The sequence below is a fragment of the Oncorhynchus keta genome, chromosome 27 (assembly GCF_023373465.1).
Source record: "Oncorhynchus keta strain PuntledgeMale-10-30-2019 chromosome 27, Oket_V2, whole genome shotgun sequence".
NCBI lineage: Eukaryota > Metazoa > Chordata > Actinopteri > Salmoniformes > Salmonidae > Oncorhynchus > Oncorhynchus keta.
In genome coordinates, this window is record NC_068447.1 from 46,426,679 (window position 1) to 46,444,527 (window position 17,849).

Genomic DNA, 17,849 nt, shown 5'->3' on the forward strand with positions numbered 1-17,849 from the left:
GCTGTAGCCTATATTCCACCGTTTTGGGGGGGGGGGACCGTTGCGTTGGATGTAAACTCCATGGCAATTATGCATTCCAATAGTAATTATATGCAACTGCATCAATCCACTGTAGGCCTATCTAACAATGCATGCATCATCATCATCATCATCATCATCATCATCATCATCATCATCATCATCCTCTAGCATACAGTATACTATGTATGTAATATATATATAATAATAATATAATAATATTGTGGTCCTTCTGTAGCTCAGTTGGTAGAGCATGGCGCTTGTAACGCCAGGGTAGTGGGTTCGATCCCCGGGACCACCCATACGTAGAATGTATGCACACATGACTGTAAGTCGCTTTGGATAAAAGCGTCTGCTAAATGGCATATATTATATTATTATGTATGTAGACACTGGTTTGGTGCTGGAGAGAAGGAAAATGAGGTTTAAAAGTGGTGGAATTGCCCATTAACTCTAACCTTAACCCCAAAACCTAACCTTCACCTATACCAACCCTAACTCCTAAACCTAACATTGAACCTTTATTTAACTAGGCAAGTGAGTTAAGAGCAAATCCTCATTTACAATGACTGCCAAATAAGAGACAAAACACACATCACGACAAGGGAGACACCTCACGACAAGAGAGACACTAACATTTAACCCCATAACCCTGATTTTAACACAAATTCTAACCCTAAACCCTCTAGAAATAGCCTTATTCCTTGTTGGAACCTACAAAATGTCCCATGTTGGACAAATTTGGGGACATTTTTTACAAGTGATTCTCTTCCTAAGATCGGTATGAAAACATATGTTTTGGCCTACTTATAACACAGTTGACCATTCTACATACTTAGCTTTATCTTTTGTTTTTATTTACACGTAGGAAACCTTTTATGCATGACATACTGTATCTCAGCTGACCAGCAACACATCACCATCTGTTCTATATTTATTTCCTGTCTTACACCATTTATTTTGAACATAAGATACACACAAGTGTTTCCATTCAAATGGAAGAAATTGCAGAAAAGTTTGTCACATAGATAATCAGGGCAACCCGCAGTGATGAAGATTCACATTTGACAGGGAGGAACAGGGTTTGTTTTCATATGAGAGAAACTGGATTTTCACATGTCTATTTGGGAATTTTTCTGCAACAACATGCTCAGTCCAAAACTTTGCACAGCCCACAGACTGAAGCGCCTACCTCAGATAAGATAGAGTTGAAGTCGGACGTTTACATACACCTTAGCCAAATACATTTAAACTCAGTTTTTCACAATTCCTGTCATTTAATTCAAGTAAAAAGTCCCTGGTTTAGGTCAGTTAGGATCACCACTTTATTTTAAGAATGTGAAATGTCAGCATAATAGTACATTTCAAACCCACATTCCCTGTGGGTTTGAAGTTTACATACACTCATTTAGTGTTTGGTAGCATTGCCTTTAAATTGTTTCACTTGGGTCCAACTTTTTTTTATCTTTAGGCAAGGCAGTTAAGAACAAATTCTTATTTTCAATGACGGCCTAGGAACAGTGGGTTAACTGCCTGTTCAGGGGCAGAATGACAGATGTGTACCTTGTCAGCACAGGGGTTTGAACTTGCAACCTTTCGGTTACTAGTCTACACTCTAACCACTAGGCTACCCTGCCGCCCCATTTCAGTAGCCTTTCAGTAGCCTTCCACAAGATTCCCACAATAAGTTGGGTGAATTTTGGCCCCTTTTGACCTCCTCGCTCACACATGTTTTTTCAGTTTTGCACACAAATGTTCTATGGGATTGAGGTCAGGGCTTTGTGATGGTCACTCCAATACATTGACTTTGATGTCCTTAAGCCATTTTGCCACAACTTTGGAAGTATGCTTGGGGTCATTGTCCATTTGGAAGACCCATTTGCAACCAAGCTTTAACTTCCTGAAGGATGTCTTGAGATGTTGCTTCAATATATCCACAAAATGTTCCTACATCATGATGTCATCTGTTTTGTGAAGTGCACCACACCCCCACAACATGATGCTGCCACCCCCGTGCTTCAAGGTTGGGATGGTGTTCTTCGGCTTACAAGCCTCCCCCTTTTTCCTCCAAACATAACGATGGTCATTATGGCCAAACAGTTCTATTTTTGTTTCATCAGCCCAGAGGACATTTCTCCAAAAAGTACAATCTTTGTCCCCATTTGCAGTTGCATACCGTAGTCTGTTTTTTTATGGCTGTTTTGGAGCAGTTGCTTCTTCCTGACCTACTGCCTGCTTGGGGCTGTCATGCTTGGGGAGGAGGGAGAGTAGGACCTGCTGCCTGCTTGGACCTGTGGGGCTTGGAAAAGAGGGAGAGCAGGACCTGCTGCCTGCTTGGAGCTGTGGTGCTTGGGGAATATGGAGAGTAGGACCTGCTGCCTGCTTGTTGTGGTGCTTGGGGAATAGGGAGAGCAGGACCTGCACCCTGCTTGGTGCTGTGGTGCTTGGGGAAGAGGGAGAGCATGACCTGCACCCTGCTTGGAGCTGTGGTGCTTGGGGAGGAGGGAGAGCAGAACCTGCTGCCTGCTTGTAGCTGTGGTGCTTGGGGAGGAGGGTGAGCGAGACCTGATGCCTGCTTGGATGTGTAGTTCTTGGGGAAGAGGGAGAGCAGGACCTGCTGCCTGCTTGGACCTGTGGTGCTTGTTGAAGAGGGAGAGCAGAACCTGCTGCCTGCTTGGAGCTGTGGTGCTTGGGGAAGAGGGAGAGCGGGACCTGCTGCCTGCTTGGAGTTGTGGTGCTTGGAAAAGAGGGAGAGCAGGACCTGCTGCCTGCTTGGAGCTGTGGTGCTTGGGGAATAGGGAGAGCAGGACCTGCTGCCTGCTTGAAGCTGTGGTGAATGGGGTGTGGGAGAGCAGGACCTGCTGCCTGCTTAGAGCTGTGGTGCTTGGGGAAGAGGGAGAACAGGACCTGCTGCCTGCTTGAAGCTGTGGTGCTTGGGGAAGAGGGAGAACAGGACCTGCTGCCTGCTTAGAGCTGTGGTGCTTGGGGAAGAGGGAGAACAGGACCTGCTGCCTGCTTGGTAGCCGTAGCTTCTTTCTTGGCGTTCATGTGGTTCTCACGAAGCTCACATGCCAGATCCAGTGGGATGCATGGCGCTGAGGATGCAAACACTGTTATTTAATTTACACCTGTACTCTGTGAGTGTTGCTTTTACCACTCTCCACCACAGCTTACAGATCCACTGGTATGTTGTTTTACGCTAAGGCGGCTAGCTCCCGTCATTGTTTGTTTACTGTTCCGAGCAGGCTTGTCTTCTTTGCAATCAACTTGTCAGCCAGGGAAATTGATGTGAAGCCACAGGACTGAAATGAACGAATTCAACAACCATGTCTCTGTCACTAACAAATACACTCATGGGTGGAAATGTTACAATTCACTACAAAAGCCAAGGCAAACTGGGAAATGATTTAGGAGGCATGGCTTAGTTGGAGAAAGGCTTTCACATTACCCCGTAGTGGGAGATGTACTGTGCTACAGACAAGTCCCCTTTATGAGAGTCACAAGTACGCATCAGGCACTGAAGGAAGCAGTGTCATGGTGCGTTTGTTACCAAGTGGGAATTTACTACATTCGGCTGGAAAACATCCTCTTGAAGGACCCTCCAACTAGTAATTACTAGTGGGAAACTCATCGAACATCCTGAGCTCCCACTTCTCCCACATGGTGACCTCAGACGTCACCGACTAAGGAAATCGTTTTTATAACAGCATTTTTGGCAGTTAAATGCAACAAAATCAATCTGTTTTTGAACTCCATCATTTGTTTAAAAGCATGATAGCTGTACTTTTAGTTTATAGTTGATGGAGTTGTTGGTCATTAGCCAATCGCCGTTTATCAATGAGTTCAAATCACATGAATGCATCCAACTGGTATTTACGACTTCAGAACTGGTAAATTCCCAACTTCCACATGGTTACAAATTCAGCATCAGAGTTGAAAATTGAGAGACCCAACCTAACAATCCTGTCACAACAGAAAATGCCAGCAACATTGTGAATGCTGAACATTGTAAATGGCATTTCATTTCCCCGCCGTACCGTATCAAACCGTGACCCCAAAACATACCTAACCGTGGGTTTGGTGAACCGTTACACCCCTACTTACAAGGAACAAATGGCTTTGTCGCTGTCGTAGTACTATATACTTTTGCTTTTGTACCTGTGCATAGGTACTATCTGAGTTATGAACTGGGGTACAATTATGTATCTATAACTAGATGGTAACTTTACAAGTAAAGATGTGCGGCTTGCTAAAGCTCTTTAAATGTTTTTTTTGTAGTAATGAAAGAAGTTTAAAAAATTGCACTTCACATTATGAAAACATTTTAAATACCCATCGATGGTCAATAGATTTCGTCAAAAGTAGTGGTCAGTAGTTATGTGGTTCAATGGTCAGTAGTTCAATAGTTGTGGTCAGAAGTTGTGTGGTTGTGTTCAGAAGTTGCATGGTTGTTGTCAGTAGTTGTGTGGTTGTGGTCACTAGATGTGGTCAGAAGTTGTGTGGTTGTGCTCAATAGTTGTGTGGTTGCGGTCAAAAGTTACGTGGTTGAGGTCAGAAGTTGTTGTCAGTAGTTATGTGGTTCAGTAGTTGTGGTCAGTGATAGTGTGGATATGGTCAGTAGTTAAACGTGTGATCAGAAGTTGTGTTGTGTGGTTGTGGTATGTCATTGTTTGGTTGTGATCACTAGATATGGTAAGCAGTTGAGTGGTTGCTGTCAGAAGTTGTGCAGTTGAGGTCAAAAGATGTGTGGTTGTAGTCACTCTCTTCTGTCTCCTCATGATTTTGTCCTTCAGTGTCAGTGAGTATCCTAGCAACGGTTCTGTTTTGGAATATCAATAATGACACAGAGAGCTGTTAGAATAGAGCAGGTGAGGGGTTACTTAAATTGCTCTACCTAGAGATTGGTACTCAAGATTTTGAATCAGATTGCACATTTGACAAGCTGAGAAGTAGGGGAAATATTTTCTCTAACTTGTTGCATTAGTGGTCAAAATGTCAGTTGTTTGGGAAAAGTTGGAAGAACACTTGGTAATGCAGTTAGAAAAACCACTGTACTGTAAACTCCGTAGTGAATATTTTGATTCCGTGAATTGATATGAGTAGCAGAGAAGTATAAGTAGGTGAAAATCCCATACACTCTAACTTTTTGTCTAACTTGTTGCGATAGTGGTCAAAATGGAAGTTGCTTGCAAAAATGTTACAAAAAATGTTGTTGATGGGGTTACTTAAACTTTTGATCCAAATATAATTTGTTGTCCAATCGCCAGATTTGAGTAGCAGAGAAGTAGACGAAGCTGGTCATTTCTTGTCTAAGTAGTTGCAAAGTGGAATTATTAGCTGATTTGAGTAAAAAATTGCATGATTTCACTTACAGAGAATTGCCGTTGGCAGTGAGGATGTCACACCGGGGAGCTTCAGAATCCTGAGAAATCCCATGAAAACGGATGGAAGAGAAAAAGAGGACAAAGTGAATAACAGAAAAAGTATAACAGATATCAAAAAAAGTTGTGTGCAAGCAACTCGTTCGAGACCGTTGGAACAGTGTTTCTAGCTTAAACTGTGTAGGAGGAGTAGCTTGCGAGTTGTAGTCACTCTTCTGTCTCCTCATTATTTTGCCCCTAAGTGGTCAGTATGTATCCTAGCAACGGTTCCGTTTTGGAATCTCAATCATGACAGAGAGCTGTTGTTAGAATAGAGCAGGCGAGGGGTTACTTAAATTGCTCTACCTCAAGATTGTTAGACATGATTTCTAAACCGCTTTCGGATTTGACAAGCAAAGAAATATTTTTTGTCAAACTTGTTGGGTTAGTGGTTGTCTCGGTGACTCAAACACACAACCTTTTGTTTACTGGCCCAATGCTTTAATCGCTAGGCTACTTGCCGCCCTTTTTGTTCTGCTGCCCCCACACCTCCAACCCAGCCTCCATCTACTTTGTGTCTGTTCTATCTCTATGGGGAATGTAGATTATTACAACCCCTACCCATTCTTTTTGTTTAATTGTGTACTTTGTTATTATGCTTTTTGGTTCGGGAGTATCCCGCAAGGAATTTTATTTAATCAAATTGTTAAATGGCCAAATCTTCTCTGTGAATTATCCTTACAAACAATTACGTTTCAGACCATTTAGAGAGTTATAGAGATTTCAGAATAGGAGAGACTAAAGAGGCAAGTGGAGACCGGAACAAACTCATCAATAAGATTTATCCGGGCAGATTCCTTACCTGATCTTCCTGCCATGGGCTCCTGTACCATCTCTGGTATCCTATGACATGTTGTTTGCATATACCGGATCTATTTAAAAGTCTAGTCAAATTTCTTCCCAGCAGAACCATTGTCTGTGTTGTCTGTTGTGTTGTTCTCCACTCTTGAAGCCCCTGAAACACATGTCCATATGTAACCCATGTGAAATGGCTAGCTAGTTAGCGGTGGTGCGCGCTAATAGCGTTTCAATCGGTACCGTCACTCGCTCTAGACCTTGAAGTAGTTGTTCCCCTTGCTCTGCAAAGGGTCGTGGCTTTTGTGGAGCGATGGGTAACGATGCTTCGTGAGTGACTGTGGTTGATGTGTGCAGAGGGTTCCTGGTTCGAGTCCAGGTTGGGGCGAGGAGAGGGACGGAAGCTATACTGTTAGATTGATGATGTTGAACCGGATCACTGGTTGCTGCGGAAAAGGAGGAGGTCAAAAGGGGGGTGAGTGTAACTGATGTGAAATGGCTAGCTAGTTAGCGGCGGTGTGCGCTAATAGCGTTTCAATCGGTGATGTCACTCGCTCTGAGACCTTGAAGTAATGGTTCCCTTTGCTCTGCAAGGCCCGCGGCTTTTGTGGAACGATGGGTAACGATGCTTCGAGGGTGGCTGTTGTCTGTGTGCAGAGGGTCCCTGTTTCAAGCCCATGTAGGGGCGAGGAGTGTGACAGAAGCTATACTGTTACACATGTTCTATACATGTTGCTAAACTAAAGTCATGTGTTATAACTGGATACTAAGTGATTTTTTTGTGTTTAGTAGACACTCATTCAGAGCAACTAGGGTTAAGTGCTTGCTCAAGGAACAAACAGATCAATAAGATTTATCTGGGCAGGTTTGTTTACTGATCTTCCTGCCATGGCCTCATCTCTGGTGAACCAATGGAAATACATTTATATAAAATATTACACTGATCAGTACTAAAATCCTACGACATGCTGTTTGCATATATAGTATCCATTAAACTGTCTGTTCAAAAGGTATTTGTGTGTCATTCATTAATGTGTTATGGCTGAAAATTACAATTGAACAGGTTCCTAAATCAGCTGTTGTAACGGCGTTCGTCTGTTGGTTACTCATGACTTTAATGAATGAAATGCGGTACATGAAATAACTGAAAGACGAAAACAACAAACGGAACGTGAAACTATTACAGCCTATCTGGTGAACACTACACAAAGACAGGAACAATCACCCACGAAATACAAAGCGAAACTCAGGCTACCTAAATACGGTTCCCAATCAGAGACAACGAGAATCACCTGACTCTGATTGAGAATCGCCTCAGGCAGCCAAGCCTATACAACACCCATAATCAGCCGCGATCCCAAATACTACAAACCCCAATACGAAAAACAACATATAAACCCATGTCACACCCTGGCCGACCCAAACATATAACAAAAACACAAAATACAATGACCAAGGCGTGACAGCTGTGCCTTCAATTCTTTCATTCCACATTTACATTTTTACCTTGTGGCTCACATGACTTTCCAGGAGTCTGTATCACTCTCTTCATCTGGCTCAACAAACTCTGAAATACAAGCGGGCAAGAATGTCTGTTAGCAGGGAGGGAGAAATAGACAGGTTGCTCAGATTAAGTCACCATGATGTGGTTGAGGTACCAGATTCAACTTGATTTACAGATTCTCACATACCCGCTGGACTGACGTTGATCTGGTCAAGACCTTTCCCCTTGAATTTGTTTAGCCTTCCCTGCTCCATCGCCATGAGGACGTTGGTGATTTTTGCCAGCTGAAGTTTTCCCTCGTTCCCTCTGTAATATTTCCTGTGTATCAGTATAACATGTCCCAGGAAATCTGCTAGCTGGTCCATGTCAGTGTCATTTAAGTTGAGCACTGTGGACATGGTGGTGATGTGTTTACGCAACTTGGTGGATGAGAGGGATTCATTTGGCACCACACTTCTTGGCAAAGAAACGCAGGCAGTCTGATCCGCAGAATGATGTTGGATAGAGCTGAATGGCGAACATGTAGATGTTCTCCTTCAGAACGCCGCAGCGTTCGCACCTCTCCACAAGCACCTCCATCGATTTGATCACTGTAGGTGCTAGAAGCACTGCAACTTTTCATGATCGCTTTCCATGTGTTTCTATTTCGATGCTTGGTCTAAAGTGGAGGAGTCCTACCCTCACATCACAACCATCGGCTGTGCTGCTCATGCATTGAATCTGCTCCTCAAGGACATCATGGCACTGAAAACAATGGATACATTTAACATTTACATTTAAGTCATTTAGCAGACGCTCTTATCCAGAGCGACTTACAAATTGGTGCATACACCTTATGACAACCAGTGGAACAGCCACTTGCATCTAAATCTTGTTGGGGGGGAGAAGAGAAGGATTACTTACCCTTACTTACCCTATCCTAGGTATTCCTTGAAGAGGTGGGGTTTCAGGTGTCTCCGGAAGGTGGTGATTGACTCCGCTGTCCTGGCGTCGTGAGGGAGTTTGTTCCACCATTGGGGGCCAGAGCAGCGAACAGTTTTGACTGGGCTGAGCGGGAACTGTACTTCCTCAGTGGTAGGGAGGCGAGCAGGCCAGAGGTGGATGAACGCAGTGCCCTTGTTTGGGTGTAGGGCCTGATCAGAGCCTGGAGGTACTGAGGTGCCGTTCCCCTCACAGCTCCGTGGCGAGCACCATGGTCTTGTAGCGGATGCGAGCTTCAACTGGATGCCAGTGGAGAGAGCGGAGGAGCGGGGTGACGTGAGAGAACTTGGGAAGGTTGAACACCAGACGGGCTGCGGCGTTCTGGATGAGTTGTAGGGGTTTAATGGCACAGGCAGGGAGCCCAGCCAACAGCGAGTTGCAGTAATCAAGACGGGAGATGACAAGTGCCTGGATTAGGACCTGCGCCGCTTCCTGTGTGAGGCAGGGTCGTACTCTGCGGATGTTGTAGAGCATGAACCTACAGGAACGGGACACCGCCTTGATGTTAGTTGAGAACGTCAGGGTGTTGTCCAGGATCACGCCAAGGTTCTTAGCGCTCTGGGAGGAGGACACAATGGAGTTGTCAACCGTGATGGCGAGATCATGGAACGGGCAGTCCTTCCCCCGGGAGGAAGAGGAGCTCCGTCTTGCTGAGGTTCAGCTTGAGGTGGTGATCCGTCATCCACACTGATATGTCTGCCAGACATGCAGAGATGCGATTCGCCACCTGGTCATCAGAAGGGGGAAAGGAGAAGATTAATTGTGTGTCGTCTGCATAGCAATGATAGGAGAGACCATGTGAGGTTATGACAGAGCCAAGTGACTTGGTGTATAGCGAGAATAAGAGAGGGCCTAGAACAGAGCCCTGGGGGACACCAGTGGTGAGAGCGCGTGGTGAGGAGACAGATTCTCGCCACGCCACCTGGTAGGAGCGACCTGTCAGGTAGGACGCAATCCAAGCGTGGGCCGCGCCGGAGATGCCCAACTCGGAGAGGGTGGAGAGGAGGATCTGATGGTTCACAGTATCGAAGGCAGCCGATAGGTCTAGAAGGATGAGAGCAGAGGAGAGAGAGTTAGCTTTAGCAGTGCGGAGCGCCTCCGTGATACAGAGAAGAGCAGTCTCAGTTGAATGACTAGTCTTGAAACCTGACTGATTTGGATCAAGAAGGTCATTCTGAGAGAGATAGCGGTAGAGCTGGCCAAGGACGGCACGCTCAAGAGTTTTGGAGAGAAAAGAGAGAAGGGATACTGGTCTGTAGTTGTTGACATCGGAGGGATCGAGTGTAGGTTTTTTCAGAAGGGGTACACTCTACAAGAGAGCCAAGGAAATGGTTAGGTATGTGAAGGGTCATCAAGTTATAGCAGCAATATACCTCACCAAGCAAAGTGAGAAGAATAAGAGCACCACATTGAAGCTGCCCAGCAACATCTGTTAGGGTGGTGTTGTCATCATGTTTGACAGTCTCCTGGAGGGGAAGGAGTCTCCAAGAAATGGCCATTTCACAGTCTGCCGATATGGACAGCCGCATCAAGAAGATCCTCCTGGATGATGTATTTTGGGAGAGAGTGGTAAGCAGCCTGAAACTCCTGAAACCTATAGCATTAGCAATTGCACGGATTGAGGGAGATTAATGCCATCCTGTCTGATGTTCAGACTCTGACTTGCAGATGTAAGAGAAGAAATCCGTACTGCCCTGCCCACTTCACTGTTGCTCCAAGCAGAGGAAAATGCAATTCTGAAATACATCAAAAGCGTGAAGACTTCAGCCTGAAGTCCATACGCGCCGCAGCGTACATTTTGGACCTCAAGTATACAGGTAAGAGCATCATGTCTGGTGCAGAGATCAACAAGGCCTATGGTGTCATCCCAACTGTGTCTCTCCAGGTCCAGGGAGAAGACATGGAAGCCAGGGAGGTAGACAACCAAAGCTTTAGTTTCTAGACTATCATTTTACAGACGTATGTTGAAAACATTTTTGGGAGATGCGATGGATCATTGGGGGTCATTCAATATTCCCTTTCTTTTGTTGTTCAGTGAAATTATCCCATGTGAAGAGTCAACACATTTAATTAAAGTTAAATTCGTAACAATTTTTTACATTTTTAAAATTTCTTTTGGAAGGATTTAAACATTTGCAATTATGTCTACTTATGATAAGGTAAAAGGTTTGTATGTCTGTCTCCATATGATATGGTATGGAAAGAGGAGGTGTTATTGTTTTGTACACACAGTGTATTTAATAGATTTACAAACAGAAACAAAAACAGCTTCAGCCTAACACAGGAATAACCAGGCAAACTCCACAAGTTAGGGACTTACAGAGTAGATATTATACACAACGTTGTAAAGTACTTAAGTAAAATACTTTAAAGTAATACTTTATTATTACTTTACTATTTATATTTTTGACTACTTTTACTCCACTCCATTCCTAAAGAAAATGATGTACTTTTTCTCCATATATTTTCCCTGACATCCAAAAGTACTCGTTACAATTTGAATGCTTAGCAGTACAGCAAAAAGGTCAAATTCACACACTTTCAAATTCACACAGAGAACATCCCGGGTTATCCCTACTGCCTCTGATCTCGTGGACTCACTAAACATAAATGCATCCTTTGTACATTATGTCTGAGTGTTGGAGTGTGCCCCTGGCTGTCAAAGTTATACAAAAATAAAGTGTGCCATCTGGTTTGATAAATATAAGGAATTAGATGTATAGAATTTTATTTTATTTTATACTTTTCCTTAAGTGTGACAATTTTGTACTTTTTCCCTCACTGTACTTAAGTACATTTCAAATCTGATACTTCTAGACTTTTTCTCAAGTAGTATTTTACTGGATTACTTTCACTTTGACTTGAGTCATTTTATATGAAGCTATCTCCACCTCTAGGCGAGACCAAAAAATGCCACCACCTCCAAAACTAGAATAGTCCCAGTACGCAAAATTACTTTGAAAAGCCGGCTAAAAATAAGTATTTTCCAGACGCTGAAATTGCGTTAAATGTAGGTTCTGAATGAAAGGTGAAAATGTAATTTCTGTATATTTAAAATACATCTTTTCCAGAACGTTGAAAAGGCATCTTTTCTGGAGTTAAAAAAATATGTATTTTCCGGACATTGACCATGTGTTTGTTGTATTTGATACCATTCCACTCACTCCGCTCCGGTCATTACCACAAGCCCGTTCTCACCAATGAAGGTGCCACCAACCTCCTGTTATGTCAGTGGATGTCGAAATTAAGGCTGGTCCGTAACTGCACCAAAAAAAGACCTCCAAATGCCGTCGGTCTGTGCTTACTGAGGTGTACAGTAGCCTACAGTGTTGCCTGAAATATAATTTTATAAATGCCCATCTATGTGGTTAGTCTACTGTTTGTAAAACCCCCAAAAACGACATCCGGAAAAAAAAAGAAAAAAAAAGTTGGCTCGTGCTTACTGGGGTGTAACCTACCATGTCTGAATTTGATGTATGCTCATCCATGTGGTAGGCCCTCCATTTGTAAAACATGCCATTACATTGGCTTTATTAGTCCTGATGCCTGTGACTAATCAATTTGGCTATTTAAGCTCTAAATATCAGATACCCAACTCTATCAGGAGTTATCGCGAGCCTATTTGCAACGTGGTTACACAGCGGGAAATGCAGAAATATTGTTTTTCACTATGATCAGCCTGTCAAACATGTATGGATGCCAACTTGAAACCACTGATCATGACAAAGGGGTGAAACTCCGACAACTGTTGTGATTGTCCATTCCATATTGTCCATTTTACTTTTACCTGTCCTGTTTTTAGGATGTGTTCTTTGTTATCTTGACAGCGCATTTTTTATTTGATTTAAGCTAATTTAGGTTAAGCTAAACCTCCGTTTCTCCGAGTGTGTCACGGCTTTCTTCCTGGGAAGGAGAGGCGGACCAAAACGCAGCGTGGTTATAGTTCATGGTTCTTTAATAAGAAACTCCACTCCACCACAGTCTTAGTAAGCTTTTTTAGCGTCCTTTGAGTGGCGACCCTCGCCGCCGACCTTGGCCTAGTAACCCTAACAAAGGTCCCACCTGGACTGAGAGGTGCCTCATTGCGAAGGAAGCTCTGGCGGATCCTGGCTGACTGGCGGATCCTGGATGACTGGCGGATCCTGGATGACTGGCGACTCTGGCGGATCCTGGATGACTGGCGGCTCTGGACAGGCGGGAGACTCTGGCGGCTCTGGACAGGCGGGAGACTCTGGCGGCTCTGGACAGGCGGGAGACTCTGGCGGCTCTGGACAGGCGGGAGACTCTGGCGGCTCTGGACAGGCGGGAGACTCTGGCGGCTCTGGACAGGCGGGAGACTCTGGCGGCTCTGGAGAGGAGGAAGGCTCTGGCAGTGCTGGACAGATGAGGCGCACTGTGCGTGGCCTGGTGCATGGTGCCGGCACTGGTGGTACTGGGCCGAGGACACGCACCTCAGGGCGAGTGCGGGGAGGAGAAACAGGGAGTACTGGGCTCTGGACACGCATAGGAAGCCTGGTGCGGGGGGCTGCCACCGGAGGGCTGCTGCGTGTAGGTGGCACTGGATAGACCGGACCGTGTAGGCGCACTGGAGCTCTTGAGCACCGAGCCTGCCCAACCTTACCTGGCTCGATGCCCACTCCAGCCCAGCCGATCCGAGGAGCTGGAATGTACCGCACCGGGCTATGCACCCGCACTAGAGACACCGTGCGCTCCACAGCATAACACGGTGTCTGCCCGGTCTCTCTCGCTCTCTGATAAGCACAGGAAGTTGGCACAGGTCTCCTACCTGGCTTTGCCATACTTCCTGTGTGCGCCCCCCAATACATTTTAGGGGCTGACTCTCGGGCTTCCTACCGCGCCGCCGTGCTCGTTTCTCCAACTCCATTCTCCTGTAACCCTCCTCACACTGCTCCAGCGAATCCCAGGCGGGCTCCGGCACTCTCCCTTCGACCGCCCACCTGTCTATCTCTTCCCAAGTCCAGATTTTGCTCCCAAGTCCAATAATCCTGACATCGCTGCTCCTCCTGCCGCTGCCTGTCACCACGCCGCTTGGTCCTGTTGTGGTGGGTGATTCTGTCAGGGCTTTCTTCCTGGGAAGGAGAGGCGGACCAAAACGCAGTGTGGTTATAGTTCATGGTTCTTTAATAAGAAAACTCAAACATGAACAAACTACAAAACAATAAACGTGAAAACTGTAACAGTCCTAACTGGTGCATAAAACACAAAGACAGGAAACAATCACCCACAAAATACCCAAAGAATATGGCTGCCTAAATATGTTTCCCAATCAGAGACAACAATAAACACTTGCCTCTGATTGAGAACCAATCTAGGCATGCATAGACTTACCTAGACACCTAAACTGAACACAACCCCATACATCTACAAAAAACCCTAGACAAGGCTAAACACATAAATCACCCATATCACACCCTGGCTTAACCAAAATAATAAAGAAAACAAAGATATCTAAGGCCAGGGCGTGACAGAGTGTCCGTCTCATTACATTTTCATACATTTTATCTCCAGTCTGTAGGCTACAAAAAAGGCCGCATACTCTTTTCTACCATGTCCAATATCTGCTACATGATTTATGTTAGATTGTTGTTTTGACGTTGGTGGAGCGCTGCAGAGATGCGTCTCTCCAACAGCACCCTGGAGAGGCGAGATGGGAATGGGCAAGCAAAGTATTTTGCGCCCCTGCCGTTGACAAAGCACTGCTTTTCAAAGAGTGGCATCAGCGCTCACCTAAAAACACATGGTTGAGAGAAATTGTCATTGTTTTTGGGCAGAATAGTGTGAGGTTTTATGTGTTGTTGTTGGAGGTCCGTCTTGGTCAGTTAAGCTCAGAAAATGCTGCCTTTGTCAATCTGCCTAATGAGCGGGTCGGCGGTGGTGTGTGTGTGTGTGTGTGTGTGTGTGTGTGTGTGTGTGTGTGTGTTACATGAAGGTTGAGCAACAACTCCATCTCTTGGAGTGTGTTTAAAGGGATTTACTTTGGCATATAATGTGCCATCAATGTCCGTGTTCATTTAATTAGGTTCGTCATATTCATATCCATCTAAGTTTCCATAGATTCCCTCCGACATCTTGACACAGTTGTGCTCAAACTGTACCTCAGTATCTGTGTCTGCTCCCTGTGACTTACTCTAAGTGACACTGCTGAAACTGTCAATCCAATATGTCACTTGCCACCAGCCTAATTCAGAGGGGTTGGGTTCAATGAGGAAGACACATTTCAGTTGAACGCATTCAGTTGTACAACTGACTAGTTATCCCCCTTTCCCTTTCCTTTCCTTAGTTGCTAATAGAAACATGTGTGTTAGTTCCACACAGTACATATCAGTTAAACATAATTGAAAACATATGATTGAAGCATTGAAGTGATAATATATTTTAGAGGAGAAAAAGGGACCTTGAGAAGTCACACATACATGCATCATGTACAACTAACGTCAAGGCCAGTCATCTGTCATCTCTAGTGTGTTGTTTTCACACTTTTTTGGGATACTGATGTTTCGACACGTTTGGCTTGCACTCAAAAGTCCCAATGCAAAGTTACACCTCCCTTTTCAAATGTTTTGCGATATTACAGAAAATCCATCAGAATTCTGACAAATGTTTTTCCAGGGTGTGATGTAATATGGAGGACCCAGCAAGCCAGCCTATTCCCTATAATGCAAACTCATGTTTACAAAATGTGTGACTATTGGGCAAGACGAGAAGCAGATCACAGGGAAAACTTGTGTTGAAGACTGTAGTGGACAAATACACAAAAATATCACAACAACAGGATACACACATTTTTACAAAACAGAGAACAAATCATCCGGAATTAGCCATACAGCTTCCTGTCTACAATGTACTCAATGTACTCCTCTATAACAACTTCAATATGATTTATACACTATACATTGTTTATGTATTTTGAATTCAGTCACTCCGTTCTTCCTTTGTGTCACGACCATGTGGAAGCATTGTATCCAGTGGTGGCTGGATACATCGGAGGACAGGCTTATTGTATTGACAGGAATGGAATGAAATGGACCGGTAATGTGTTTTAATATCTTTCCATTCATTCCAATAAGCACGTGCTTCGATATATCTGCCCACCACACTCCTCTGATTGCATCATCATGTGAACTGGGACTAGAACCTAAACGATCATTTTGCTAGTATCATTTCAGCCCAAGTATTGCTAAACAACTCATTTTTAGAATGGTTTATCTAGGTCTGGCGGTATCATCCATGTATCACACCGTAATACATGATTGTTTTCCTTTGTCGGAGCCCATAAATGACAGTCTTCACAATGTGCCATTAGAATAGTACACAATCAGAATTACTCTGTTATTATTCACTACATAATGTCACCTGGCAGAGTTACATAATGTCACCTGGCAGAGGTGCTACCAAAAACAGGAAAGTTCACAGGTCCACAACTCTTATCTTTAGCCAGCAGGTGTCAGCATGAGAGCTTCTGTATGGAGAAAACAAATAAATGAATCAATCAATAATTTAATACATTTATGAATAAATAAATAAATCGATGTGTTGATCAATAAATGAATCAATGAATGATTGATTTTTGTTATTCATCCAAATTTAAATGTTTTGTTTATCAAAAAGGAAATGATTTCCACAGCTCACACCACAGCCATGTAACTGTCACATAGTATTTTTGAAAAGTAGTTCTAACAGTTTTTCCGCATTTCATAAAATGATAATTTGATATTTAAAGAGCAGAACCTAACTTGAGACATTATGCAACATTTCCATATTAACTATGTAGGTTAAAGCTGCAGTCTGTGATTGGCACATACACTTATTGGCAGACACTTATCCAGTGACTTACAGTCAGTGCATTCAAATAAAAAGAAGTCAGACAACTACATCACAGTCATTGCAAGTTAAACTTTCCTCAATAAACCAGCCATCAGCTAAATCAGTGCTAGTAAGAAAAGACAAGTATGAGTGCAAAAAAATCATTTGTTTTTGTTTCGTCTTTTTAGGGGGTGCTAGGCAGTGCTTAATTTGAGCCGGATTCCGGCGGAACAGGATCTTGCACCTCTCAGATTCGACTTTGTTTGTTCCGGCACCCATTTGCCCAGATCCGGTACCTATCGCGGCATGATTTATACATTATTTCACTGTTCGCACTGTAGACATTCTAATAAAAGTGATCAGCATTAAATCAAATTGCCTCCTCGTTATTTCTCCCGACTCCAGAAAGTCCATCATGTAAAAGCGCGGTGATCCTTCTATGTCATCATCCTATCCTGCCACACCGATTCCAGACCTGCTCTCTTATTTGTACATATAGGTTATAGGGCCTGTGGGGTAAGTAACTGATCTTGACACAGGTTTTGATAGAGGTGGTCAGCTAGTGAAGAGGTCTCTACGTAATCACGTCACGTAGCCTCATCTAGTTGCTTCCCTACTGAATTTGAATCGTGGGAAAGCAAAATAAGAAAATTATAAGAAAAGGCAATCGAAATGGTCATTTTTCAAGACCAAAAATCCAGAGAAAGATGGTGAACCAAACCCAAAACGAGCCAGAGAACTGCAAGAGCCGGAGGAGAGGAGTGAGGGGCAAACTATTCCTGATGGCGATGCTATAATCCCTCCAGTTCAGCATCACAACCGGCACCTCCACTAGCTAGGAGGGGAGGGGCAGTGCATCCACCAACAAAGTACTCGGAGAAGATGCAATTTGCTCTTCAAGAACAAGCAAACGTATAACCCCTGGCTTGTCATGCAGAATTCAAAGTTGGGCTGTACAAATGCACAAATGTCGGGTCTAGAAATTACCGGAGGTATTAAACTAGCAAAAGAGTGGGTGGAATGTACAGTACATTAATATCCTATGCATCAGGCGTATAAAAACAACAACAAAGAGCCCAACCAAGGCACATTTTAGCAAGCCTTGTAGACGAGGCTAAAGGGGACATCCAAGTTAACACTCAAAATGAAGAAAAAAGGACACTACAAGGCTTTGAGCAGGAAGTTGACTCGCAGGAGTTAAATGGATTTGACATGGGGAGAGTCATTGTGGCAGGTTTTGAGAACTAAGGTAGGACATTTTTTCCCCTTTACCTTCACAGCACAGATCAAGTTTGTAATCTGAATAT

General features: G+C 44.1%; 1 long non-coding RNA gene across 1 annotated transcript in view; it reads left to right on the top strand.

Moving 5' to 3' along the window:
* The first annotated feature begins 17,062 nt into the window (after positions 1 to 17,062).
* Positions 17,063 to 17,849, top strand: part of LOC118360205 (uncharacterized) — a 54,045-nt gene continuing 53,258 nt past the window's right edge. Inside the window, exon 1 of the long non-coding RNA XR_004820825.2 lies at positions 17,063 to 17,791. This is a non-coding gene — a long non-coding RNA (uncharacterized LOC118360205). The remainder of the gene's footprint in view (positions 17,792 to 17,849) is intronic.